Raw genomic sequence first — 27960 nt, 5'->3', positions numbered from 1 at the left:
CTTCCGATAGTGGAATCCATTTCGCCGGAGATTAAACTCGCGGACGCTGACGCTAACAGCGCGCAAACGAAAGAAGGGAAACGGCACAGGCGTCGCCGGTTCACCGGGAGGGGGTCGCAAACAAAAAAAGAATCGCAGAACGAAAATACCGCGACAATTTTCTAGACCTACATTTTCCGGCCAATCGAACTCCACCAATGCTATCTACCTGCTTTTCGATTACAACAATGCTCCCTTCAGCAGGTTCAAGCACGCGTGCTCGTGCACCCTCTGACTAGCAATTATCTCGACACGCTTCAGGAAGGATCTCTTCGAGGGGTGCGAAACGGTTGTCCCACGTGTCGTTTCTGTCCCGATCGGTTTCCTGTGACGCGTGTGTGCGTGTACAAGTTCCGTACTCGAAGAACGCGCCTCGAGGGGTGGGTTGGACGCGATCGTTCCGCTAAGTTGAAGAAGGGATTCGAAGGCTGGAAGCCCCCGGGAGGAAAGGACAGGTTCAGAAGGAGAGACAGGGCGGGGAGTGAGTGGCTGATGCTACGGAGTCGCGTTGAGCCAGATGGATCGGCGATCGTTTGTCGTTCTTAACGCCACAGGGGCTCAAGGGTGGCGTTGATATTCACCGACTGATGCCGGAAAAATTACCCGATTAGTTGGTACTCTCCCCTCACCTCCGCATTCTCCTCTTGTACCGCTATACCGCATCCAGCAGCTCGTTCCTTTCTCCTTCGGCGAATCTCGACCAATCTGGCCCAATTCTCAACCCTCCTGAACTCCGTTCCAGCGTATGAGAACAACCTCCCCACCTTGTAATGCACCCCCATTAATTAGGATTTTCCTAGCCAGAGAAATTAACGCGAACCGGCTAAAACCACACGGAACTAGGATAGCGATTTGTCTCGGTAACCTTCTTTACGAAACATCTATTTCCCATACATCATCCTTGTAAATTGTCCTTTCGAACAAAGTGATCCCGTATAATGCTCTGGTATAATTTACGAAGTGGCGTGTACACCAAAAGTTGTACCGTACACGATTTTCGTTAATCTTCACGAAGTTGAACAATAATCCGTATCGATAAATGGGGAAAATAAAATAAATGCAACATAATATAGGTACATAGGGAGAAAGGTAGCTTTAAATACTCGTTATAGATACTTGTGCAGATATGGGTAAGTATATACAAGTTTCGTCTTTGATAATGTAACCGACGGGATGCAGAATGTGGGCCGAGGGCAGAGAGTATAGGAGGGTGGTAAGAGTGGCTTAGGGGCTCTTAATAATTCGGATGCACCGAAGTGCCTCGTACCTACTCGCTTGGCCCCCTTCATATACATATATCTGCAGACACTTAGCGACCGTATAAGCAGAACATCCTGGAGGCAGAAGGGTTGGCGGGGGTAGCGGAGGAATACGTAAATTCGCGCTATGGCTGCCGCGTTACTACAGGACTTTTATCGTGCAGAAACATTTACCGCGCAGCGCGGAGCATTTGCATGCAAACGTGATCGCCTTCCATGTTTTCCTCCCTGACTTTCCTTCTTACGAAGGTCAACGCATTACGTTTTCCGTTCCATGTTTCCTTCATCCCTCCGCATCCTCTTCAACCCCGTTTCCATCTCTCTGTAGGAATTAGCCCTCTTCCTTTGCCTGCCACTTATTCGTCTCTCTTCATCGTTTATAAGCGTTCTCTCTGCCTCCGTGCCGGTTTCTGCGATTCTTTTCTCCTCGCTGGCACGTCACCCCTTCTATATTTTGCTCTTTTGTGCTTTTTGTAGCCGCCACTGGATACGAGAGGCACGGAACGCGTGAAGATGGAAAAAAACAGCCGCGAACGATCACAGCCGTCCGTGTATAAAGCACGGTCACAATTGCAATGCCACTTTCCGTATATTTGTTCTCCTATACATGCCATTCAGCGACGTATCAACAGGTTTTGGGGTGCGACGAGATCCGTCCACGGTATACCGGGGAAATCGTCTCCATTTATTTTCACGTTACGCGAAATAGACGGTCGACTGATAAATCTTAAAGCGGAACGCGTTGATCAGGAATTATCGGCGTGTAGCTTTTATCCGTCGCCGTAATCCATTTCGTCGCGTCTATGGCGCAAAAGAAGCGTCCTATAAAGAACAATAAGGGACGTTGCCAGACTGAAACGAGGATTTGCGAGATGCATCGTATAAGGCCTCGAATTTCATACAGTTTCGTTTCTTTCTGCTTTTCCCTGTCGTTTACAAATTTATGTAAAAATTCCTTTCAGGTCCGATTTTCGCGCAAGTATCCAAAAAGAGTGTACAAGCGCATAAAAGGTTGGCGGAGAGCAACGCACCAGCTACGAACGTTTCACAAAGCGGCTAGGATTTTAATAACTCGACGAACGCGCCCGTGATTTTAATCGCTTCTCGTCGATACGACGATCAAAGTTTCTGCACAGAAAGAACTACCGTCCGAAATTAAGGTAGCACGTGCTTAAACGAGAATTTCCGACGAGCGAAACGCGACCTGGTTGAAGTTTCTTGTAATTTCATGAGACGACGAAAACAAATTTTCCAATAATGGTGCTTGTCGCGACCATTAAGTACACCGGAGAATAGAAGGAGAGGTGGAGGCGCGGGAAAAGGAACAGAGCCGTAAGAAGGAACAGGAAGTTCGTCAGTGACATATTAGAGAACGAGAGATGTTTCTCAACTGTGGGGGTGGGTCTACTTTGCCGGTCGTCGTACTTCGAGTCTTGTTGGATATGCATAGCACCGTGGTCATTTGTAACGCTCAACCCCTCTGGCGTATCTAAGGGAGCTTTTCGCGGCGGTGACCCTACCACCCTTCATCCGACCGCCGCTTGTTCTTCCTGTCTCTGCTCCTCTACAACGCCACCAACACTATCAGCTTCTTTTCTTTCGCGATGGGGGGTGACGTCACGCGAGAAAACGACGTATCACCCGCCGGCAGTCATCCGGTGGCTCGCAAAACCCTTCTCGACACGACGCGACGTGACTCGTGACGTTAACTGGAGACAGGAGACTGCAGCGGGAGAAGAAATAAAGAAACGAAAGTAGAGAAAGAAAATTCAAAGCGAGAAAGAAAGGAGGAAGAAATGATGGTTGTGGTGCAACTGAAAGGGAAGCAACCGGAGAAAGGGAGTCAGAAGAACGAGTTTGCTACGACCTGACCTGCCGTTCCTCCAGTTTGTCCCGTTCCGTGGTAGAAACAGAAGCCGACGAGCTGAGTCCTTTTCTTCCCTGCATCTTCCTTAGCTCCCTCTTGTCTTCTATATCCGGCAATCTCATTGCATCGGGCGGAAAACGTGTCTTGCGGAGATAATGAAGCTGACGAGAGAAAAACTATACCTGGCCCAGCGTGAAAGCGAACGGATAAATGTTTCCACCAGCTACCAGAGGACGTTAAACGTGGGAATTGTTATCCTCGTTGCGGAAACTCCGCGATACGTTAGATGGAAGCCCGTTCTCCGTTAATTGTGTATAATTTGAATAGCATCGCGGTGAATTTTTCAACAAGCCATCATATAAGACTTCGAAAAATTTCCATAAGCAGCGACCGATCGTTTCACTTCAATCGCATCGATAATGGAACTCTACTAAGCGAAATAAAATCCTAATCGCGGTGCCATTATTTCCTCATTATCCGCTATTACCGCTCTAACTCAAATGCAAAGTGACGTCGTAAAATTGCTGTTACATAGTACACTAATGGTATTTATAATTATCCTTGTCAGGCGAAAGTCGCCTCGAACTAATTTCCTTCCGTTACGAGTAGAACTCTCTGAAACGAAATCGTAACACACGGAAAACGTAGGAAATAGCTCCGTCGTGTCGTGGAATAATTTCGTAACTGGTGCATAGCTGCTTCTTCGCATTCTATATACGTATATACATATAACTTATATATATGTGCATAACTTTGATAACCGAAGGACTGTCTCCGCTTTTGTACCTGATAGTTCACGTGGAGAGTTCACTACGTGGAACTCGTGGGCCAAGCCGTTTCAGGATTTTGAACGGCAGCAAAGGTCGAAAGCCGGCGCCGAACCTTAGCGAACCATTACGATAATCCTGTTGGACCTCTGGTGCTCGGGATTTGACTCCGGGCAAGGCGGTGATGGGGCGAGCATTAAATTCATCCCCGTTCGGACCCGGTGCTATACGTAACAAGGCACGAAGATCGCAATCCCGATATTTTCTACATCGAATGTTTCGCCAAGCTTTAGCTCCACTGGCTCGTATTGCGACTTGGTGGCGAGCCGAGCAACGTTGAAAATATTCTTATTGCTACGTTCGTATCTTTATCCATTCGTATATTGTCCGCATCGGGTTCTTCCGTTCGGAATAAATCATTTTATAATATATACGCAAAAAATATTTCTTTTTAGTTTTCAAACAATTTTGAATATATATTGTAATAATTATGGTATTAAATTATAGCAAAGAGGAAGAGAAGTATGAACGAATAGTATATCAAGTTTCGTTAAATTTCTCTGCAAGATACTATTTGGAAGCGAGGTCGCGATGTCAAGTTGAATCGCGAGTCTATTAGTAACCCAGGGGAATCGTAATGCCGATAATTTTTCTGTTTAAAGAGCCGCCCCTTTCAGCAAGAGAGTATTCATCCATATTCCACGCCGTCATAAAAGCTCCACACGCGCTTCTTCGATGGATATTTTTCTTGGTGGTTTGCCAAGAAATGTCTCTTTCGTTCCTCGTAAAGTTTCAGGAATATAAGTGTAACTCGCAATAGTGCTGTACTCAACGCTCGTCGCTTTCTGTGTTCCTGATCGTTTAATAGTTTGAAACGGCGTATGATGCCAATAAATTGTTCACTCTAGCATTTAACACAAGAGAGAAGAGGAAACGAAATATCTTTTCGAGCTATTCAAATCTTCAACAAATGTAAAATTAGTAAATATAATTCGCAATTCCTTTGAATAGCGTTTCGTTCCATTTTTCCTTTCAAAATGTAGCGAACTTGTATCCGTCCGAATGGACACATTTTCAAGATGATATCGATTTCCCATTATGTCCTAAGCCACATCCCGCAAGACGTTCAATTGATCCTGCTAGCACACATTTGTCGCTACACGGAACGAGGAAGCCTACTTTCGCGATCCTGTCATATCCTGCGGTCGATCTCCTTTTCTCTGCCCCCTTCTTCGCCACCATCTTTGAGATTCGTTCGTTCTTATGGTCTCTTAAAAAATGTTCGGCTACTTCGTGTCAATCCGTTTCCATCCGTCCGTTCATCCAGCTCTCCTATCCACGTACAAGCTTACATAGGGCTCGATGGGAAATCTATGTAGGGTTCCTCTTCCCACTCAGACCACTTAATTAATTCAATCAATACAACACGCGACAAGCGTGTCACAGACATGCAGGCTCCCTGCTTCTGAGGGTCCAAACCCTTCGTCTTGCAAAACTTCGAATCATGGTCGTGAAAAATAATAAGCCTCTTATGCGTAAAATTAATCCCTAGAACGTTCCAAACCATATATTTCATCTCAATGTCAATCTTTGTGCGTTCATCACTCGGAACGAACAATGATCGAAAGTGAATACTGTAAATAGTATTATTAAAAATTTTATCGAAGGCGTAAATCTCTGGTGGACACCGCGTCTAGGATATTTAAAGTAATAACGACGATTTACGTGAGGGCAGTAGGCAAAACGGACATCCTCGAGAATCGCCCCAGTCCTCGACGCGAGATAATTCGAACGAAGTGGCTGTGAATAGCAGATAAGCGGCGAGAGTTCTTCGTCTGAAAGCTAGAAAACGCAGCTCGCGACCACCGATTGCTCCAGACAGTCGCACACGACGCTTAAAAGCGCTCTCTCGCTCTCAGACCTCTCTCATTTATTCCTCGAGCGCGGAATCTCATAAAGACCGTTGAAGATCGATGAACATTCGTTGCGGATCCCGCATTCGTTCCGGCGTCGAGACGAAACGAGAAGAAACCAGAGCGTGAGAGATGGAAGGAGAAAGTATTAGACGTGGAGGAAAAAAGAGGTTCGTGACGAGATCCGCTCGAAGGGATATTCATCGAAACGTGAAACGTTTTTTAAGGCAACATCGCGTACGAACACAGGCTGACGGATGGCGGAGGCTCTTTATCTCGTGGAGGATGCGGTCTTTATCGGGTCGGAAAGTACGTTAGCCACTGGTATCCCGGTAAGATTAGGATGTCGAGAATTGGTAAGTTGGGTTAGGCGGTCGTTTGGTTGGTGCAGATAAAGCGGAACGAAGTCGACAGCCTGGATTTCCAAGTTCACGAACTTTGTTTCACTTGAAACCGATAATAAGGATAATAGGAGAACGGAGAGGCGCGGCGGCGCGTTGTTTCTCGAGTTGCACGCCGCTGAATATTTTCGTTAAGACAGGGAAGAGAAGAAAAAAGTATAGGAAGAATGTGAAAGCGAGGAAATTAAAAATCAAAAATCAAAAGATATTAAAGAAAAATGGGAAAACGGAAAGGAGACCATCAATAAGGATTTCACAACCGCGAGTGCGCTGGTGCGCTGTTACGTAATAACGACTTTTAAAATACAGACCACCATGGTAGAACCCATGAAATTAATGCCCTGATGTCGTTAGGCAGATTCCCTTTCCATCGAACCCGTCGATCGTTCCCGCGGAACTTGCCGCGAACTGCAATTTCCACCGAGTTAAGTATTTTTTAACGAGCCACAGTTTTTTAATATCGCGAGGCCACTTAACGGATTTCGCCCGCGTATTTCCACGTAAGCCCATCGAACTAGGCAACTACCGAAGCTGAGAGAAAGAAGAGGACACGAGTATAGTAACTCGGGAAGGATTATTAGAGCGACCGCGATAATTTTCTAAGAACACCGAATGTATATACATACTCTGTATTCTCTTAGTACGCAATCCCTCGTTTATTATAAAGCAATATTTACGCAGCGGTCTGGCCTTGTTCGTCCCTGCTTCTCGGCCACAACTTGTGGCCTCTTAGGACGGTAAGCTGGTTTTGGCTGACTCTTCTCTGGCTGGAATCTCGTGAATTAAAGGCAAAGTTGATAAACCCGAAAGAATGTTTGGATTTTCTGGCGAGATGCTGTGGAGAAGGGTTGCAGAAGCCGGAGGGAGGTCGCGGGGGGCGGCAAAGCATTCCGATCCTCGAGGGAAGCACCCTCGAGGATGCCGTGCCGCGCTGATGTGTGTTGTGCCAAGCCGCAATGTACACACGCATTCACGTACACACTTACGCGCGCACTCGTCCAGCGCACGCGAATTCTTCTTCGTGTGGATACGTTGTACGCGAGCACGTGGATACGTATCCCGGATGTGATGCGCATCATATCCATCCGCATATCTAGAGAGCATTTTCGAGACCGACCTAACGATTTCTCTGAACGAAATGAAAGAATGATTCCGAATGAAAAGGAACGAAGGGGAAATGGGCAACGAACAGTGTACGTAGAAAAAGTAGAAAAAAAAGGAACCGGAATAGACGTATCGTTGAAAGGATTTCGATTTTCGACAAGAGCAATGTTTCCCGGGCGTTTCGAGCTTTCAATCTCAGCGTCGCTTGCGCGAGTTTCGAAATTATTCCAGGAAGTGGCGTGTCACTGTCGCGAATGTACATGCGAAATTTCGAATTTCGTTCGCGACGTTTCGTATCCGGCCCGCGTCTCGAGACCTGTTCGCATGCCTCGAGCGAGATTAAAGGTAAACACCGCGCGAAGATTGGCAGTGGCAGTATTGACTGTTTGAGAAAATTGCAGCTACGGTTGAATAAGAGATTCGGCGACTGAAAAGAGTCTGCTAGGTCCGATGTGTGCTCGCACTGAGATACGTTACCTAAGTAATGCATATTATATTTCGCGGATGAAGCTAGGAAACGTCGAACACCAGCTCCGATAATACCGATATGTATGCTGGAAAAGGCGCGTAATCCCTGTCGTGAATCGATCGTAAAATACAAGCAGCCATGTTATCGACTATAAAATTGTATTTGCTCTTCGGATGTAGCGCGTCTGGCAAGAATGGAGTGGCAATAAACGCGAGGAAGAAGGATGAGATACGTAACGGATAGGCTGAAAGAAATTTTAACCACGCGGACGAGGTGACGGAGGATGGATTGAATGTCCTGTATCTTGGCGAAAAATGGAGGCAACGCTAGGTCACAAAATGGACGTCGCGACGCGTAGATGACACTTGGAAAAGGTATGATATATCGATAAGAAAAGATAGATTTATAAAACTTGATTACGAGATCGGACTAATGTCCCTAAATTTTGAGTAATTACGGTTAACTAAGTGATTAGGAAAATATTATGCTAACCGTTACACGATTACTCTTTGATTAATTGCAGAAAATTATTTCCTAATGCTTACCATTACCAATGTAAACTACAACATCGATTAACCGATAAATCTAATCCCTTAGATCTCTATGTTAACTTTCAAGCGCGTGACTGCAAACGCGACGTCATAGCAGCGTCGACACGAAAGCAGGGTGCAAAAGCGCGACTACGGTGCTTTCGAACCGAACGATTTTATCTCGCCGCTTCAATTTTCCCAGGAAATTGAATTAACGTCACTCGAAAAGTGGCTGTACGCGCTCGTAATTTCGATACACGCGAACACCGACTAATACTCCTAAACTTGTATGCATCGATGTTGCGGAGATCTCGTGATTTCAACAAGGTAAACGCCTTAAGAACGAGTTTAAGATCGAGGCGACATCGATCGGTTTCACTTACGGACGAATGTCAATCTCGTGGCGGGTTTAATTAACGGGAAAGATGTGAGATTCCGTAGTAGCCGCGACTGATGGAAATAAGGACGACAAATCAGGCAAGCTAATTGCAATCGGCGTCGTTGAACAGCCATCCACGACGAGTTACGTGCCAAACTTAACCGTAAGTATGCGAGTGAGCGGCATTACCATTCGATCATCGTAGTTCGTGCGCTGCGGTATAACGAGTCATTGGACTTCGAGGTCTGCCAATGACGGAGGGAATGAATTATGCAGCCCATTCTACGGATTATGGTGACCGGAGGATGTACACTGACGCGCGACAGCCAACGACTTATTGGCCACGATTTATATCCAGCCGGGCATGCATGTGTAACGAAGATCCCTGCTGCGTATAATCATTCCATGGCTTAATCGACTTTTTTTTACAAATTCAACTACAGCAATTATGCGCTGAAATCGACTCTCTACGCGATGACTTGGCTTTTACGAAACAAGTATAAGTATCGCTCGGATCGGTCTCTTTAATGTCATAAACGATATTCCAGCTTTCACGAAATTATTTTCCTTGCTTTATTTTTGGATGCGAGAATTCTCGAGAGTACGTCGTTTACCATCGTGGTCTATTATTCACCACGAATGCAGCGCGTAATCCATCCTGCGACTAAGCATCATCAATCGACGAACCTTGTTCTTGGGAACCACTCTCCGCTTCCATATTTCACCGACTTAGATCACGGGTCGAGATAAATGCTCTAAAAATCCCGGTGGCTATCCGTATCAGGAAACGTCAGATTCCAGCGGCGTGATTGCAAGATATGAAGTTGGAGGGAAGACTCGTTCACGCGCGTGAATCGTAGGTGATTCCGGGGGATGATCGTCGAAAACGTTCTCGTCATCGGTGACCAGCCGCGTTGTTTCCTTTCAACGCATCGCCTTCCATCTCGACATTCTCGGCCACGAGCACAACGACAGTCTTCTTTTCCTGTAGACGTCGTCGTGGCATACCAGGCATTGTTGCCGGGCACGGTATCGCGTCTATTGTCTAGAAAGACGGGGGTGTGCGCATACTATCTCTCGGAGCGGCATTAATGCACGTAAGGGTGGCAGCCTGGCGCCATCTTGCTCCGTAAACACTCGCACGTAAATTGGGACTGAGCGCGCCTCTCGGTACACCGGAACGAGGTCCTGTTGGGTCGAATGGCCTCTGTTCTTGCAGGGATTCTCAGCTCTAGCTCGATCCAAACATTACCCAGTTTGTTTTTATGCGAGCTGCCTCCAAGGACGCGGTGGCGCGCGTGAACACGATTAGCTAGCGCTAATTCTAACGCGTAGATTCTATCTTTTCCGCGCGACACGACGATTACGAAGACGAAGAACGGTGCCCACGGGGACGAAACATCTAATTTGGCTAAGTAGAGACCGCGACTCTTGTTAAGATTGCTCGAACGACCTAGCCACCGAGACGATAGCGGCATTTTACAACGAAAGGAAAAGAGAGTAGGGACGAACAAAATCTTTTTATAACTCGTTACCATCGTCCAGAAAAGAAAAAGAAGCGGCGTATTCTGCGGTCTGGATACAATGTCGGCGAAGTTAGCTCGTTGTATAAAAGATAGGGGTCGAGGATGATGATAAAGCGGAGCTTTTGATTCGCCGTAAAGTAAGATAAAGTTTCAGCCGCGGAAACGTGAATACGCGGACACGAAACGTTCTGGTAGTGCTGCGAGGCTTGTCCGTGGTTCGTACTCTTGCGGGCAGTTGCGAGAATGTACACTTACGCAGCCATGCAAGGACAAGAAGTTACGTTCCTACTCCCCGCGGTACTTATATCCGAAGCACGTTATCATGGGTTCCCCTTCACGAGGGTTGCCATTCTCGTACCTTCCGCTTCTTTATGTTACGGCCAATTCAGTATTCTCCAGACGTTGTCTCTTTCCTCTTTTTCTCTCTTTCTCTTCCCCCACGTTGTACGTTCTCTTTTTCTTTGTTTCGTTCTAACGTGCTCTCCATCGTTTCGCTCTTTCTGTCGTCCTTTGCGTTGTCCTTCCTTCTATCTATCTTCCATTTTATTCTTTTCTCCCTCGTTTCTTTTCCCGTCTTGGTCAAGCCACTTACTTTCCCTTTCTTCGGAACCGAAAGTGAGGACCTATGAACGGAATGTCCGTTCGACCGAAATATTTTACGGTTTTGTGAACGCGAATATACCAACGCCTCTTCGGCCCCTCGTCCTACCCCTGCTACTCTAAACCCTCTTGTCTACTTCCGCATCCTGCGCGTCAGATAAGAAAAAATGTACACGCGAATCTCATTTTACCACTTACCCTAACTCTTCAACCATAACCGCTATCCTCTACCACCATGGAACTCGTTTCTGCCCTGATGGTGTATACGGTTTCCGTGATTTCAGCATATGATAGAGGCCACCAGCCATAATTTACACGATGGCGGATCGCGACAAATGTACAAAATGTTCATACATATGGCAAGGGTCGATCTTTCGAGTAAAATTGACGGTCGTCTATTTTAGATCCACGCTCTTACTTTGATCGTACCCTCGATATATTTCGATCGTCGAATTCCCAATGATTTAGATTCGACCGAAACGCTCGTTAACTACGCTTGGCATGTGTTCGTCGATTTCGAAGTCCGTACCACGTGCCGACCATCGGTAACGCTTTAACGTGGCAGCGTTTAAGAGCTGTTCAATTATTAAGGAACGGCTGTGTAAAGTGAAAACACAGTCCGGAATCACGTAGCGCTTTGTCGGAATTACGTGCAGCTCGAGGCTTCTCGATGGAAAACGACCCGAATTGAAACAATTAAGAACGAAGCTGGCATCGAAAGTAAAGGTCGCGAGCGTGTCACGTTACCACGATAAAGATCCGTGCTATGCACGCGGGGGCGGCATGAACGCATAAGCGTAATTATTTTTTCGGTGTAACGATTGCGGGCAACGCGACCCGAGGTTAAACGGTCGCCACGAATCGACTGACTCACCGCTTGTCGAGTCACCCTAGACTTCATTTAGGTTATTTCTTACCTCGCCCGCACAAGCGAACCAAACGCTAATTACGTAATATGGCCGAAGGAAGCACCCAGGATCGACCGTTTGAGCGCGTTGAAGCAAAGCGCACGGTATGGAACGCCTCGCGGTCACAGTAAATCGGACAACGACGAATTAGGGACGACGAACCTTAATTAATCACTTCTCTGCGTTCCATTACGTCGAATGACAGACTGCACGGGTTCAATCGTCAGCACTCGACCGTCGTAAAGTCTCTGAATACGAAACTGCCAGATTTATAATACGTGAGAAATGCGCGATATAGTTTCGCTTTGGAGATTCACCAAAAGAGTTCGCGTGATTTAAAGATTTACTTTACGCGGAGTGGATTATGTATGGCAGTCTGGTTTCGAGTAAAAGGTCTTGCGTAACGGTAGATATTTTGCGTATCTTAATATTTGCTGCTCGTCCAGTCATGACGAGAGTTTCGGCCAGCAGAGAGGCCGCTCGCTCGATTTCCCTTCGTAACACGGCTAATTGCACGCTGCTGACAGTCTACAAGCGCCTGTACACGCACCGAGGGCCCCGTTAACGGGGTCAGTCTCGCGGCTTCGCGTATTCTCGGCGTGCACCTGTGCGCTCGTCGGCGATGCGTCGCGATGGCCGCTGGCTCGCCTTGAGGCAACTGGACCGTGCGAACTTTTTTTCTCTGTCCGAAAAACGAGTGCTTGATGCACGGCTGGATCGACGCGTCCATTAACCCACATTCTCAAGTACGCGCGCGGATCGAAAGTGCTGCGTGTCATTGGCCACGATCGAGTTGCCGGCGGACATCGATATTTATCGACGGCTGTGACTCCAGGGGAAGGCACGGCCGATGACGCCATCGTTAATTCCGTAACGAGACGTAGTCAGAGGCACCTCGAGCATCGACTCTTTTGTGTATGCGTAATTTCGAATTCAGTTTGAAAGAACATCGTCGTCCCAAATAAGAGGCGGCAATTTCGATGCTATAGAGTCGCGACAACAGTGAAAGTGGCTCCGTATGTATCATTGTCTTTCGTGGGACAAACGACACGGACAGTTTCAGTTACTCGAAGGCCCGACCCAGTTACTCGAAACCCGGTGGAAAAGTGTACGCGGTCGAAAGCCGTTCCAGCAATGTTCTCCTCCATGCAATGACGCAACGACTTCGTGCGGTCGAGCTCGTCGCGGGCTTAATTAGCGGTTAAAAAGTCAATTAGCGGTGACCGTGTTTGTTAACCTTCCACGGGTGTCGCGTGACACGCATACCTACGGTGCGGATTCCCAGCGACCACGTAGAACAAAACGGCACCCATGCAAAGGGAAAAATGTCGCGCATGATCCCTACCTTTGCTCATTTGGCTCGCGTCCTTTCTTTCCTGACACCCTGCGCGTCGTTACATCCACACTCGCATACCGCACGGAACGGACAGCCTAGTAAAAAATTACACGTCCAATTAAACGTTGAATCACTCATCCTGCTGCCCCTTTTCATTCCGCCTAACTCGGAGAGCCGAGAAGTCTCCCTATCCTTTCCTTCTCGTCGCCCCTTCGTTGAATCCTCGTACTCTTCACCCCTCTTCCTTCGTCTTACTTTATCCTACGTCTCCGTTAGCTATCGTTCCCGGACAATGAGTGCAATTGCTTCGGTTTCAGAAAGGTTAACGCACCGGGTTAAATGCCGGGGAATTCGGTGTCGCTTTCGGGCGACGCGGCCACGGGATCATCGTGGCTCCCTTCGTCACCGTGCCAGTCTAGGCATTAAAGGTTCGTTAAGGATCGGGTCGGAGAACGTCCAGAGCCAATCCTCTCGCCAGCCAGCCAGCGAGAGCTCCCCGTTGGCAAACCGATTCTCCCTTCGTTTTCTCCCTTCTCGTTTTCCCTGCCTGCTTTTTATCTCCTTCGAACCGATACCCAGCGCGCGGTTCTTTTTTGTCTCCATCGCTATCGTAATCAGGCTCGTGGCAGAGACGCGGTCCACTGCTTTCCACCACAGGGTGACGAGTCCAGGAAACGTGGTCGACGACAAGAAGCTTGATTGGCGAATACGACGACGCGTCGCTCAGCCAGGTATCCCGCGTTCAACCCTATTCAACCAGCCGACTCGAGCAAAAACTATCCGAGCTCTCTCGACTCGCTGGAATGCAATCCTCGGCTCCTCGGTAGCACGTGGTTCGATAAGTTACGGCACCGCGGCTCACGCTCGATGATTCACGTTGGAATCGCAATCTCTGTTTTGCCGTGCGCGGCGGAAATTGCTCGCGATCCCCTGGAATTCGTATTCATCAAGTTGCACGGTTCTGCAAATAACCGGCCGATTTCGCCTTTCGCGCGAAATGAAACGTCGAAACGTGGTAAACGCGGCTTCTCCTTGTAGCGGCCTGGATAAGGCGAAGGAACGCGTTCCTCGTTCCCGCGAGAAACGTTTCCCTGTCACGTGGCCTGATTAAACGCGATACCATCACCGGCAAATCGTATTATCTGTTCGGTTGTTTTCTCCCATGTAAATCTGCCCGACGAACAACCTCCTCGGAAAAACCGGTACCAACAGTTTTGGTGTTCGATTACGCGAGAAAGTGGTTTATTATACGCTCGTCTCGAAAATATGGAGCAAACTAAAAGATAGATTTTAATCTTCTTAACTTTATTTGTGTATATGTATCGTGTACTTCGTTTCGGTGTTCATCGTTCCTGGCCACCGAGTCTTCTTATCTGAACGCAAACTCTTATTCTCTGAAAAATCATGGCTAATGAGAAAAATTAGTGAAATCTTACTGTAAGAACTTTCACGTATGAATCTCTCAACAAACTCAGATGAACAGAATTCGACCGTGCAATATCATGATTTAAAAAAAAGAGATCGAGACCCAACCACTGTCCCAATGGGGTCAAACGAAAATAAGAGTCGGCGTAATCGCAGTTTGTAATTATAAATTACGCAGAAGGACGAGTCCGAAACGAACTCACCGCGAAGCAAATCCGGCATATCCTCTTTAAGCCCATCTCTCGATCTTTAAAACGATCAAGTCCGATCCCCGTTGCGTTCACACTCGAGTGGTCGTTGCAGCGGTTGTAGATTGCACAAGAGACCGTGGCAGTGTATCTCCAGCTGCGAGGGTACCGTGAGCTGGCTAGAAAGACAGAGACGGGTAATACCTAGATAGCGAGAAAGGAAAAGAGACGGCTGAACGAATTGCAGTTTGCACGGTGAAATGCTGCAAGGTCATTGCTCTGGCATTAGGGACGACCAAACGAACGATCTCCGGAATGAGCTGGATGAAAGCACGGCCTCTTGATCGAAGGGAATGACAGCCCGGTCTCCCTCTTTCTCTTTCTTGCTCTGTACTCCCGTTTCGACTACAACCGCATTGGATCGGCCTGGCCGTGTACGCGGCCGCGCTAAATCGCTCCATTCTAGTGCCAGTTAGAGTTCAATGAATTCTTCGTCCCACTCCTTTTGGAGTCGCTGCTGGCTCGCTGATAAGCACGACGAAGGTTGTAGAACGATCTCCGCTCTATCCCGCCGCGTTGCATCGAGCACGAAACGATTCTAGGATCGCAATTTCTGTCCTTTCCACGCGAGGATATCGCTGTTGCGTGATGGCTGAAAGGAATATATAGTGGAAAAGGAGAAGGTCCGTGGATGAGGCGAAATCGGATACGGCTTTTCATCCTGTTATTTAACTTATCAGTAAATCTGTCTTGTAGATTTTACTTCGACCCTACAGGCATTTCGTAGATAGTAGAAACAGGACCCGCCGGCACTGAGCTAAGCTTTGACGTTCAGATAGTTTCGTCTGTTCTGTCTATGACTGTATCGTGATACAGAAGCATAGTCGAATACAGCGTTGCAAATAGCGGAGAGATATCAGAAAAGTCAATGGCTTTTCGCGAACACGTGTTGATCCTCAGACAAGCTGCAATTTGTGTAAAGGGATCTACGAATTGAAGAGAACGTTATTAATAAGGATCGCGATAGATCTTGAGCGGGCAAAGATGCTAGTAGAAGTAAAAGATTTAGAGTTCCTTTTCTTTTCTGATGAAATTGGGCCCTGGGAAGTAGGTCAATTCGCGAACTGGATAAATTCAGTCAACCGCGAGTGAACGAGGGAGAATACGGTGTGGAATAAAATTATCGATCGCGCGACACAAACAGAACGGAACGGAAAAGGAAGAAGTAAGGAGATGTACAAAGAAGGGAGAATGAGGCAGAGAGAAGAGCGCCTAGAAAGGACAGCCACGTTGCAGGCTTTCGTGCAATTTCGCTAAAAGCATTAATTTGGATTAAAAGATCGTCTACGCGCCGAAAAGATGGACTCCTTTAAGGAATTGAAACGGTATCCTCCCCGTGGTCGGACTTAATTGCTCGTTCGTGGCGCGTGCCTCCGCCAATAAGAAAAATTTACTTAAGATTTATTTAAGATTCGTTTCGTCTGTACGTGCGCCGAAGCTTCAGAAGCTTCGACTTAGAAAACGTTCTCGATATCATATTCTTCACTTGGAGCAGGTAAGAAAGTGAACGTCCATAATTGAATTCCTAATAGCGCTAGTCACTTTGATGAAATTCTTTTCTTTATCAATGTTTCATTCATCAGTGTTTACTGTGTGAGACCGCGTAACACAGTGAGTCGCGGAATAATTTATTCTTCGAATATTTAATTATCAATGGTGTTGGAACAAGTTCCATATATTCAAAGTACTATATACACAGAGCAGCGTCCTCCTATTTTCACGGAAATTATTTCAGTTTCGACTGTGCCGAATTAATCTGTTGCACAGATAACGCAATTTTAGTTTCGACCGTGTCGAATTAATCTGCGACGGAGATAGCGCAGTTCTATAATTTCACAATCCTTGTTTAATCGGTAAAACTTAATGATAAATTTAATTCCATTATCCTAACACGTCGTGTCCAATCGGATAGAATTACGCGGTGACGGGAATAAAATAAAAGTTAGGAAAGCATGAAAGATTAGGGTTGGCAACCTTTAAGCCGAGTTTCGATAGGAGATCCGACAGGGAAGGAAAACTGCAAAGAAAACCAAGCGCGAAAGCGGGGAGTCTCATTAGATTCTGCGGGCGCTGCTTCGCAGAAGTTTACTTTCGAAATATCGGCAAACGATGAACACGGAATCTCAACGAGGGAGAAAGAGAACGGCGAATCATTCTTATTGCAGTCGGGTGCACGACGGAGAAATTGTTAGTTGCCAAACTTACGGTACTATAAAGCTCTTCAGGAACGTTGTCCTTTGTCCTCGTAAGTCGCGAAGCTCTCGAACGATACTGTTTGCAAGACGGTTACGAAATTCGCGAGTTTCCCCATCAACTTTCATAATTTCGTTGTACTTTTCCGTGAATCGCATCATATTTTTTATTGCTCGTATCGTCGTATCGTTTTTATCAATTATATTACTCGGTTTGCGAAGCGTGTTAGCTTTTTTGTCGAGATCTCTGTTGGTTTCCGCGAGTTGTAAAATTAAGGAAACGAATGGTAGAGTGGTAGAGTTGCACAAGAGAGTAAATCGACGTGGTTCAGTCATCTTCCGTGTAGTCAAGACACCACATAGCAAATTAACTATACGAGGTTACGAAATTATCGTATTGCACGACGGCATCATAATTTGGAATTATTCTAGTATACCTGATTGCACCTGATTGCCTGTCGTTAATGGCACAAGGATTCTTGACACATCATTTACCACTTGCCGATTCTCAGGTATTTCCAGTCAATCTTCCGAGGAGAAAATTGAAACTCGTTGTCATCCTCGATCAAACACCATATTAGCAGATCCATTGCAACGCACGCTCGGAAAAGAATAAAAAATAAAAGACACATTTTTAATGTTCAATCTTCTTGCAAAACAACTGTTTACTATGTAAAACATCGCATCGAGCATAATTCTATTAGCGGTGTGTATATACGCTATGCAACGAGGTAATCGAGAAAGCTACATCGAAATGAATATATTATGAATGCGACGGGTGACGTGCGGTTTGATAAGCTGATCCATAGCGAAACAGAGTGACGCCTAAAAACGCGTATGTAAATCTTCTGTGGCTGAACTTGCACCCCACCGATGCGACAGACAGCGGAGCAAAAACACGAATTTTCCATTCAAATTTCACGCTGTCCCGCATACCGGTGAAACGTGGCTCGCGCGCCGGACAATTCGACGCTCTGGATCAACCAAAAAAAAAAGTGGTGAGCCGAGAGGAAACAGGACGAAATACGCGCGTGAAGGCCATCGCTCTGAAACGGACGCGGAAAACAAGAAGATGGAACACACGACGGGAGAAAATGAGCGGAGACTAAAGGATTTCTCTAAGGGATAAAGAAAAAGAGAGAGAGAGAAAGAGAGAGAGAGAGAGAGAAAGAAAGAGAGAGGGATGGGAATTCAACGAGCGCTCGACGAACGCGGTTTCCGATAGTCATCTCTGCATCGTATAAATCTACTTAACAATGGACAGGAGTGCACTTCCTGAAACGGGGCCACGAATGCGCCGAGGAGCGCCAATAAAAATCGACGACCATTCATCGACGAAATACCGATTCCCTGCATTTTAACTAGATGTGTTTGTTCCGCGAACACGATTCTGCTACGTCTGTGGAAACCGTGTATGTAATTCGAGTTGACTGTGGTAGCAGCTTCTCCTCAGTCGCGTTGCGTGATGGATTAACCGTTGTTGGAATGGAGAGAGGAGAGGATGACTATCTGGCGTTATATGCTGAGACGATGATGGAATGTCCGACTAAGATTATTGAAGATAATATGGTAGCGTGGGTGGTAGTTGGGTGATGATGTTTGAGAAAAGTTCATCTGTGAAATGAGCCGTTCAAAAGCTACATATATCGATTAACTCCAAAACTGGAGTAAAACTCCTTTCTTTGAATGTTCGACATTAACTGTGCATCTGTATAATGAGATTAAGAAATCTACAGAAAGTGAAGTTGGATCAGTTTGGACACTGAAAGGCTGCGACCGAAAACTAACTATCGATTCCTATAGCGAGTCTACTGTTTGGAAATCTCTGTCGGCCACAAAATTTATAAATAATAAAAGCTACTTGTTTCCTTTCGCTGTGATGCCTATATATATATCCTCTCGAGAGTGGAGACTCGCACGGAGGGTGTATCAACGATTCTGTATTCACGTTTCAGCCAAGTAGCATCGTGTTGAGAGAAAGAAACACGAGCGTCGTATTGTGGAAAAGCGTCGTGAGACGGTTTTCCGCTTGGAGGATCGAGAAGGGGTCGTCTAACCGCGATATTAAATAAAAGAAGAGCACTCTGACAGAGCAGACGGCAAGCCGATTGCCGATGGATATACGGCACCTCCTCGCCGCGCGAACACGTACGTTTATTATGGTGTACGGCCATCTACATCGTCGCACCGCAACACCGTCTGCTTGGAAATGCACCACTATTAAAGCGCATCCCTCGCATCCTTCCCGGCAACGTCGCGCACGGCATTCGTTGATATGCAGACGATGACACGCTTTCCGGTTCCGGCAGATTTCGCACTCCCGTCTCGTATGCCGCGAAGCTGCTGGATCTTCTCGTGTAAATCCTCCAAGGGTAGCTCCGAGAGACGTACCGGTTTGCAGCTTCGTCCATTTTTCATCGCGCGGAAAATACGCGAGCGGTCGTTATCGCCTGCTCAGAGAGGAACATTTTTCCCGGTTGTTTTATTAATGGATGATGTTTCAAAGTTTCCCGCTACTATCATCCGCGTTCGTAGGAATTCCTTTCTGAACTTGATTGTCCTTTGTCTCTTTTTACCGGATGTTTTTATTTCAATAAAAATTGAAACGATAAAACCTTCGTTGCTTCTATTTCTAGAAAGAATATTTGTTATCGAGATAATGATGCAAGAGAATCCTCAATAGTTTCAATTTCATTCTACGGTTCATGGAATGAAATTTTTCATGCGAGCCGATTAAAGAAAAAAGTTCTCTATGGCTAGAATAGCAATATGATATTGTTTGACAGCGTGTCGCGCCCGTAAATCCCTGCCGCGTCGCCTAAGGTTGGATTTTCGATCAGAATTTCCGTAATGTGGCCCAGGTGGAAGTTACGCGAGGAATCAGGACGCTCGGTGTTCCACGAAAAAAGCAGGAGATTCAGTTACGTACAGGCAGTTACTGAACAGGCTTGTGACTTTCCATAAAGGTGAACAAGGGGGTGTTAGTACCGGGGATGAAGTCCCCACGGTGAAAAGTTTTCTCCCCGCTTTGGAAACACGATCGGACGATACATCGCTGGTACGTGCGGAGTATATCGAAGCTGGCACCAGTTAACGTCGAGTTTTGTGCATACGCGATGCAGCGAACGAAAAACCTCCGCAGGCTGGTGCACGTGCGCTCTACGTTCTGCATATGCGCCGTATGGTCGATCATGGTTCCCCGAACTTCCCGTTACAGGGAATAATTCATTTTCTTTCTCTCATTTCCTCTCTTCTTCGTGCCTTGCTCTCTGCCACAGTCGCTCCCTCTTCCTCGTCAACTCGATGGTCTTTTTTCTGTTCTTTCCCGCAGTTCAAGGGCAAATCGGGGCTGACACACGACGTACGAGCTAACTTGTAATCGCTTCACGGCCCCACAGTTCAAAAAGACACACTTCTCTCCCTTTCTACTTGGCTTCACATCCTTCGGAGACAATGTGGCGTCTGTCTTCGAGTAGCGGTGTGGAAGATGCGACGTTGCGCTAAAATTCAACCGTGTCCTTGCTACTTCCGTCTCATTCTTCCCCTCTGTTCTACACAGTTGTCGTTTGTTCGACAACAATAGCAGAAATTTCGTTCTCTTCCCGCGTCTTTCTTCGTCCACCCTCCGTCGGCCGCTTTTTATCCTGGCACACGTATATGTTCGAGCGACTCCTGCAAATCACATTAACGTCAACCGCGTGACGTGTTTTCCTGTTTTGCAAGCGAGACGACGACACAACGCTCGCTTATGAATAACGCTCCGCCGACCAGCATGCTCCTCGCAAAGCTTTATGATCCGCGATTTCGACTGGCTTAGCTCGATCGTCTTCATCGTGCGTGGATCATCCGACCTCGTTCTCCGTGTACTCATTTCCATCTCCCTCTTTCTATCTTGCCTCCTGACTTTCTCGTTGTCTTTTTCGTCCTTCTCTCCTCTGTTTCTCGTCCCTTGATTCGCCACGGCCCTATCCGCATGATCTTCGTTCCACACGCGAATCCGAAGGATTACGATGTGCTTGTTTGCGTACCGAATTATGCAATTGAAGCACCGCTCGACTGTGTGGTTATTTCATGCGTGAAAGTAACGCCAGGAGTACCGGTCGCATAACAATGTTGAATACGAAATAGCGCGGAGTGAACACGAAGATGCGAAATCTCAGTGTCAGAGCCGAAACGCTCCAAGGGTTATCGTTTGATGTGGCTACGCTTCCGCCCGTGTTTCATCAGGCAATTGCTTGAAAGCCAACCATCGAGGAAAACAGATTCGAACCGATTGATACAACTTTTTCAACATTTTCCCTGCCCTCTTTTGATTTTCGTTGCCATTTCGCTCCGTGTTTTATTATTTGATCATTTTGGTCGCTACTTTGAAACGTTATTCATACTAATTTCGTAGACGGTAGACTTAGAAACGAATACTACGTCTTTTTCTCCGCTTTGTTCGCGACTTCGAATGTCCTTGGTTATGCAACCATCGATTTCTTTCTGCATCTTTTTGTACAACTATCCAATTGTTTCTTCAGCGAGGTAGTAAATAACACAGTTGAAGGCATTTGTTCCTATCTTACATTATATACCGCATTAAAGCGTGTCCCTTTTTATCTGCCTCCTTTTCATCTTTTCCGTTATAAATGCGACGTACAATCCGCTTTCCATGACCACAAAAATACCAGTTTTCTTTCAATCGTTATTTTCTCGTACAAACGTCGCCATTTGAAACCGCGCATGCAGCCCTGCAATGTCCATTTGAAAACCAAAAGCCAAGAAAGGAGAGGGACGAAAAATCACGTTGTATGCACGTGGAAAAATTATTTCCGTTACACCAAAATGGATCGTTCGTCGACGCCTTGAACAGCACGTTTCGCGACTAGCGCGTCGAGCTTCGCAAAATAAAGTTTCGCGATTAAAAAAACTCCTAGTCCATGGAAATCGTCATATTGCTACAACGAGCCTCCCGCAAAAACGCGCAGGGAAGGACAAAAAGAACAATTACATATTAATAAGCGAGCGGAACCTTGTCGATCTTTACCGTTCACCACGACTAACCGGTGAATTCGATTCGTATCGGATAACCAGCACCGGAAACCTCTTTTTCTCATGCAAACGAGCAATTAGTCGTACGTGCCTTCGCGATTGAGTCACGATCGCAGCAGGTACGGGGGAACACGCGAAAGGTAGCTGACGCGATGACGAGCACAGTCAGGACGACGAGAGAAGCGACTTGGCGCGCGAGCGATCGCGCGCACGTATACGCATGGGCCGATTGCGTAACCGACAGTGGCGCGCGTAGCATCCGGTAAGTAATTTTAGATGCGTCGGTATGCGCGCGTGGTCAGCCAGCGAGCCGCCCTGTGTTGCGGAGAACTGCACCAGGAAAAGGGGAACAATGCTTTTCCCGTTCGAGTCCGGGATCGCTCGTTGATTGCACCATCATTGTGGTGATTGTGAGAATAATTGATAAATGGAATTCTTCTGGGAGATTGCGCAGAGGATGCTTTGGTGTTGGATAATTTTAGAAAGCTGTCGGTGGTGGATTATTTTACTACACACGAAGAATGTAGATGATAATGAAGGAATGCAAAATGATGATAGCCGACGATGAATCAAATGCTATTTTGGTATGCAGAAACGCTCACTCATGAAAATTATTATCTTAAAAGAGTTATCTTTATTATTTTAAAGGAATTTTGAATTGAAAAAGGTTTTGTGAATTATGGAATTGAAAAGGTTAGGGGAAAAAGTGTGCCACGTGAACATAAACTGCGAACAAAATTTCGAGCCTTACGTAGTAAAAATAGAAATCGGCAACTACTAAAGTTCTTTGGCAAGAAAGTTAAACAAAGAATAAGATAAGCGCCGCAAATAAACAAGGACAAAAATGATAAAGCAATCGTTGGCGTAACGTCGTGCACGTACTATCGTTTGCTCGATCGCAACTATATCGCGTGTACAGGACAAGAAACGTGCCTGCTGTTTGATCGTCCGTAAATCGAGTAATGCTTTCACGTCGACCTAGTAACGGAACTTTTCGACGCAATTGTTTCACCGCACTCGATAACAGTGATGCTTCAATATTTACTCCAGAAGCGAAACCAATTAACGAATGAGCAATGAAAAAAAGAAGGAAGGCGAGACGAGAAAGGAGCAGGAGGGAAGCGGGTAAGAGCGGCCGGCTACATTCATTGTCAGCGAACAGCATAAAAAAGAAACAGAACACGCGGAACACGAGTCAATAGAGCGGAAGATGGAATTTCCACTTCGCTATAGAAAAAGTGAAACTAGTTCCCACGCGAGCGACGATAAAATATTAATGATATCGATTCCACAGTGAAAACGCAAGAAAAAAGCCGCTATAAAATCAATTTTTTTCGAGCTTCACCGCATATTGCATACGTGAGAGAGGACAGCTCGTGGTTTATCGGTATTACGATAAGAAACAGAGGATACAGTCTCCACGGCGGTGACACGCTTCACCGGATTCACAGAAAGTCCCCACGATTGATATACGCGATAGACAATCTGCATGGCTCGAACTTCCCTTTGATTCAGATTTCATTCACTGTTTCTTGCGTGCTGCTTTCGGTTGCAACTTCGGTGGCAGAAACGCAGAAGTTCGCGCGCACTTTTCATGGTCGAACTACGGTGACGCGAGCAACTGGTTGCATCGATGACCACGAGCTTCGACTGTGGGAAATGACGGAAGTTGGAATGCTCGTGTATCCGTTAGCGTGTTTCGTAAGCACGAATTAGATGATAAGGGCTTTCAAGCGTGCGACGGTAGAATTAATTCCGCTAGATGGTAACAGATATAACAGGAAAATATATCTCTCGATTATTTAAATACCTTGTCAGATCATCTCTTTTCTCCGATCTTTCTGCATCGATGAATTTAACGATACTCTCAACGATAGTTAAAGGAAGTGGTTCGATACTGAGAAAAAATTTTCTTCCTAAGACATACATACGAAGCAAATATCGTAGACATCCTAATCGATGACAGTGATGTCGTGCTCTCCTATGAATCACGGCATGACGGCTAAACGCACAGCGCAGTAAACCGCAACGTCTGTTTTGAAAGTTAATCGCTACGATACAGCATTGAAATTCGTAATACGTGGCAGGGAGCCACATCCATCGCATACGAAGCTTCGATAAGTGGTCGACAAAACTATGACCGTCAAAACTGCATAGAAAACTCCGTATCTAGAATGCTAGATGCTCGCAGAAATCCACGTTGCGAATAGCTGTAAGCGAAAGGGATTGCGCACGAAACCGAATCGTAGCAAATATTTATATAGAAACTGCAACCGAGAAGCGCCGCGTAACATTTACCATTTTTCTCCTAAATCCACGTATATGCGTCTGTTTCCACGATACGGTAAGTCCAACAAATTCACTTTACCATTTATACGTATAAGTGAATATTCATGGATTTTTACGCGATGTAAATATTCATAAATTGGCCCAGCTAGACTGTTTGTCGAGCAAAATAACGAAACGTCCGATTAAAATAATCGTTACGCTGAATTATTTTTTCAGGAAATTTAATATGCAAAGCCTGGATGGTCACACGATCACACATCGGTACGAGGTTGCTGAAACTTGATTTCAGAGAAGCGGGCAGGAGAACGACTCGATGACGCGTTGGATTTTAAATCTAGGCTAAAGTCGATACCTGTTCGACGAGAACTATGCGGTAAGAGGACCAGCCACCGGTAATATCCGGACTGTTTTCACGTTCTACGCGACAACTTTTAGCGGAGCAATGTAATCTCGCCGTGGTACGTGTCAAGCACCGTGCGATAAGACATGGAACGTTACGATAATTGAATACACAATTGTTTTGGCCGATACCGAAACGCGGCGGAACATATCGTGCGTGAAAACAGTGGTGCACGATGCTTTCGCAGCAGGTAGCCTGGAAATACGGCCGCTTAAACGCGAATCGAATGTTTTTCAATCGAAAATCCGTGTTCATCGAGATTGATTCGAAGAAATTCTATCAAAGATGAACTTGTTCTATTGCAGGCTTGCTCATCGGATACACGATGAGCGTATTTTCCTTTACAATTGGCGCATGTTATTCGAAATTCTCGTAAAACTGTGGTCGAATTGCAGTGGGTTTGCAGTCCAAGACGCTCTCGTTCCTTTCAGCAACGAATACTTCTCTGTTTGTGGAAACGCGACGAAGTTTCTAGATACTTGGTTTACTAGAGGCTTTTTGAAGAACCCTGCAGTACTGACCCACGGTGGATTCCACTTTTAAACAATCGACTTATTTTTCTTTCCGCTGTTCTTTTTTTTTTTCAAGTTTATCCAGTGTGCTCGAACGAGAAGAATGCGAGGCATTTGCGAATCTGCGAATCCAGGGGCGCTTGTTCTAGAAACACTTGCGCGCAACGCGCCGAGAGAATGGAAAAAGAGGTCGGAACTGTTACGGCAATTGTGTGTGCGCGTTGTAAAGATAACGACGCTCTCATGGCAATACCTGCATGGTTATCATTAAGACCAGCACCGGTTGAGAACGTTACGCGGCCGAGAGACGCGGAGGTTGTTCGTCGGCGACGCCAGGCATCCTACATTTTCGTCCGGTTCCAGTTTGCTTACGCAACTTTCGCGGATGCACTGTACACAACACACACACGATACAAAGGGAAAGAATCGCTGGGAAAAAGAAGAGGAGCGTCGTGGAACGCGCACCATTTCTGCCGCGTGGAATTCGAGGATCGTAAACAGTTGACATTCGCTGCGATTTATGCGACTATGAATGGCTGACATTTGAATATTACGCAGATTTCTTCGACGAGCGCAGTCACGGCTATGCTCGCGGCGTGTTACTGTTATGACCGCCATTATATAGAATTTATTCGTTGTACCGTTACACGGAGCGTTCGTTTACAACGGTGGCGTCCAATTTTCATCGCGATGCGACCGACGATAATGAGGAAGGCGCCCGTGCCAGGTCCAAATTCAGACGAACTCGTTTGAGCGTCAATTTCGCCGTCAAAGATCCTTCTCGCACGTATATATGTAAATATGTATTACATTCAAAGCATACGTGAATATTATGACAATCAGATGGATACAGTATGGTTTATGGTAATTAAGTGAGAAAAGGCTATTTTATAAATCGTACGACCGATGCGATCAAGAAGCGATAAAAAGAAGAAAAGGTTGTACGCTGGAACCGGTTGTGTAACGCTTTACGCGGTGTAGTAAAGATGATTCATATCAAGGAGGCACGCATTTTCTGAATGACCTATAGAAACCTGTATTTGCTTGCGTGTATACCTACATGTATTCAGAATTGTTCAACACGGCCATCTTATATCACAGAGGATCTTGCGTCGTAGTGACTGGTTTTTGCATTTCTTTCCACCATCCTTTTTCTTTTTATTTTTTTCTTTTTTTTAACTCCGACGATGATGTCATATTTCATGGCTCGTTTCTCCTACCTGTGACTGAAAACCTCTTAAAGAACGCGTGAACACCTAATCATTCTCGACGTTCGATATCCTGTTTTTGCCTCGGTGAATGAATTTAAAAATTACGACTTGGCATGTTTACGAGGAAAACGCTTGACGCCATTCCTCGAAACGATTCTCTTTTTTTTTTAAATTTGTGTTAATGGCGAAGCACACGATGACATCATCGGTAACGAGAGTCATTGTTCAAACACACGACTCACTTGTTTCATTGACTGATTCATTAATCTTGTCGGCTGTATACATTCTACGATCAAGCGAATCCAATCATCTCGCGACATCAGAAAAGCTACTACTGTTCAATGAATTGTCTTTTTCTCGTCAACGTGACGGTACCGGTAATTGACGGATTAGTCACGGTCCGGTGACTCACGATTTCTGGAATATCGACATTGATATTTGCGACACGAATACAGAAGGATCGTATGGCGAACGTAATCGCCTCTGAAACGCATTTTTGTTAATCGAGGACATCGGTCCTTTGTCAATTCGATTCTCTCGAACTTGAAAACAACGATCAAAGTTTCTACATACATATGTTTAACGAGATCGTCAGAATTCTTTTACGCAACGTACAACAGGAAACGCGAACTCGTTCGCCGACTACGATCATCGCAAGATATCGCCTCGTTGCTCGAAACACGTGTGCCAGCTATCGCGCCACGGTTTTAATAAATAGACGCTCTCGACTGCGACAAGATACGCGGCGCGTGTACGAGTTTATGCGCTCAATCTTCTGCAACGCGAGGCATGGAAGGTATATAAAGCACTTAAATTGAAAAAGAGCAGCGATCGAAGGCATGTTAAACCACATACACGCGATGTTCTCTCGATCCTGATAGGAGACACGAGGCGGTATCCTTATACTCCAAAGTATAATTTAATAGAAACATTATGCGTGCAACGGTAATTGGAAAATGTTTCTTGCGAATGAAACTTGTCAGATGGAAACATTTATGTATTCTAGCAACGAAATGGATTTTGAATGTTTGTCAAAATTCTAAAGCCGTGTAACGTGACAAGGGTTGACGAACCCCCGCGATACTAACCCCGTCTTGCTCATCGATTCTGCTTCATAGTACTGGGATTTCGTAGTTCCAATCAGACCAACGCGCGTCCACCAGTCGAGGCAAAAGCAATTTGCAAATAGGTTCGACAGTGTAGGTTGACGCGGGGGTTGAACGGTGTCGCATCGGATTCGCGTGATACGCGGGTCCAGGAACGATACGCGAGATCCATCGCGGATATCCACGTCAAAATACTAATTAGCCGTCGGACAGACCCTGCGCTCGTTCTCTACTCTGCTCGCGCGGTCACGCTCAAGTATTCACCCCTCTACGATGACGCATCGATCATTGATTCCAATTCGGATCTGATTTTACCGACTGTTTCGTCCAGAAATTGGATTTTCCAGTTTCCACTAGGAGCAGAGGAGAGGATCATTGTGCCACGAGTTTAAAGGGTGCCGCGTTAGAAGGGTTGTTACCGATACTTCGTTAAATATTAAGCATC

At 46.1% G+C, this 27960-nt stretch overlaps 1 protein-coding gene across 4 annotated transcripts in view; it reads left to right on the top strand.

Annotated features, from left to right (window-relative positions):
- The window catches only part of LOC122569289 (heat shock 70 kDa protein cognate 4-like), a 64211-nt gene that overhangs the window by 13031 nt on the left and 23220 nt on the right, over positions 1-27960 (top strand). The window contains exons 1-3 of one of the 4 annotated variants that reach the window (XM_043730110.1): positions 15414-24341; positions 24503-24659; positions 25275-27205. The gene's annotated coding sequence lies outside the window, so the exon portion shown is untranslated. Of the gene's footprint in view, positions 1-7419; positions 8194-15413; positions 24342-24502; positions 27206-27960 lie in introns of those variants that run through there. The other 3 variants (XM_043730109.1, XM_043730107.1, XM_043730106.1) reach the window with 3 other exon arrangements.

Source organism: Bombus pyrosoma, linkage group LG7 (genome assembly GCF_014825855.1).
Source record: "Bombus pyrosoma isolate SC7728 linkage group LG7, ASM1482585v1, whole genome shotgun sequence".
Taxonomy (NCBI): Eukaryota; Metazoa; Arthropoda; class Insecta; order Hymenoptera; family Apidae; genus Bombus; species Bombus pyrosoma.
Note: the sequence above shows the minus strand (reverse complement) of the source record. Positions and strands in the feature narration are given on the sequence as shown.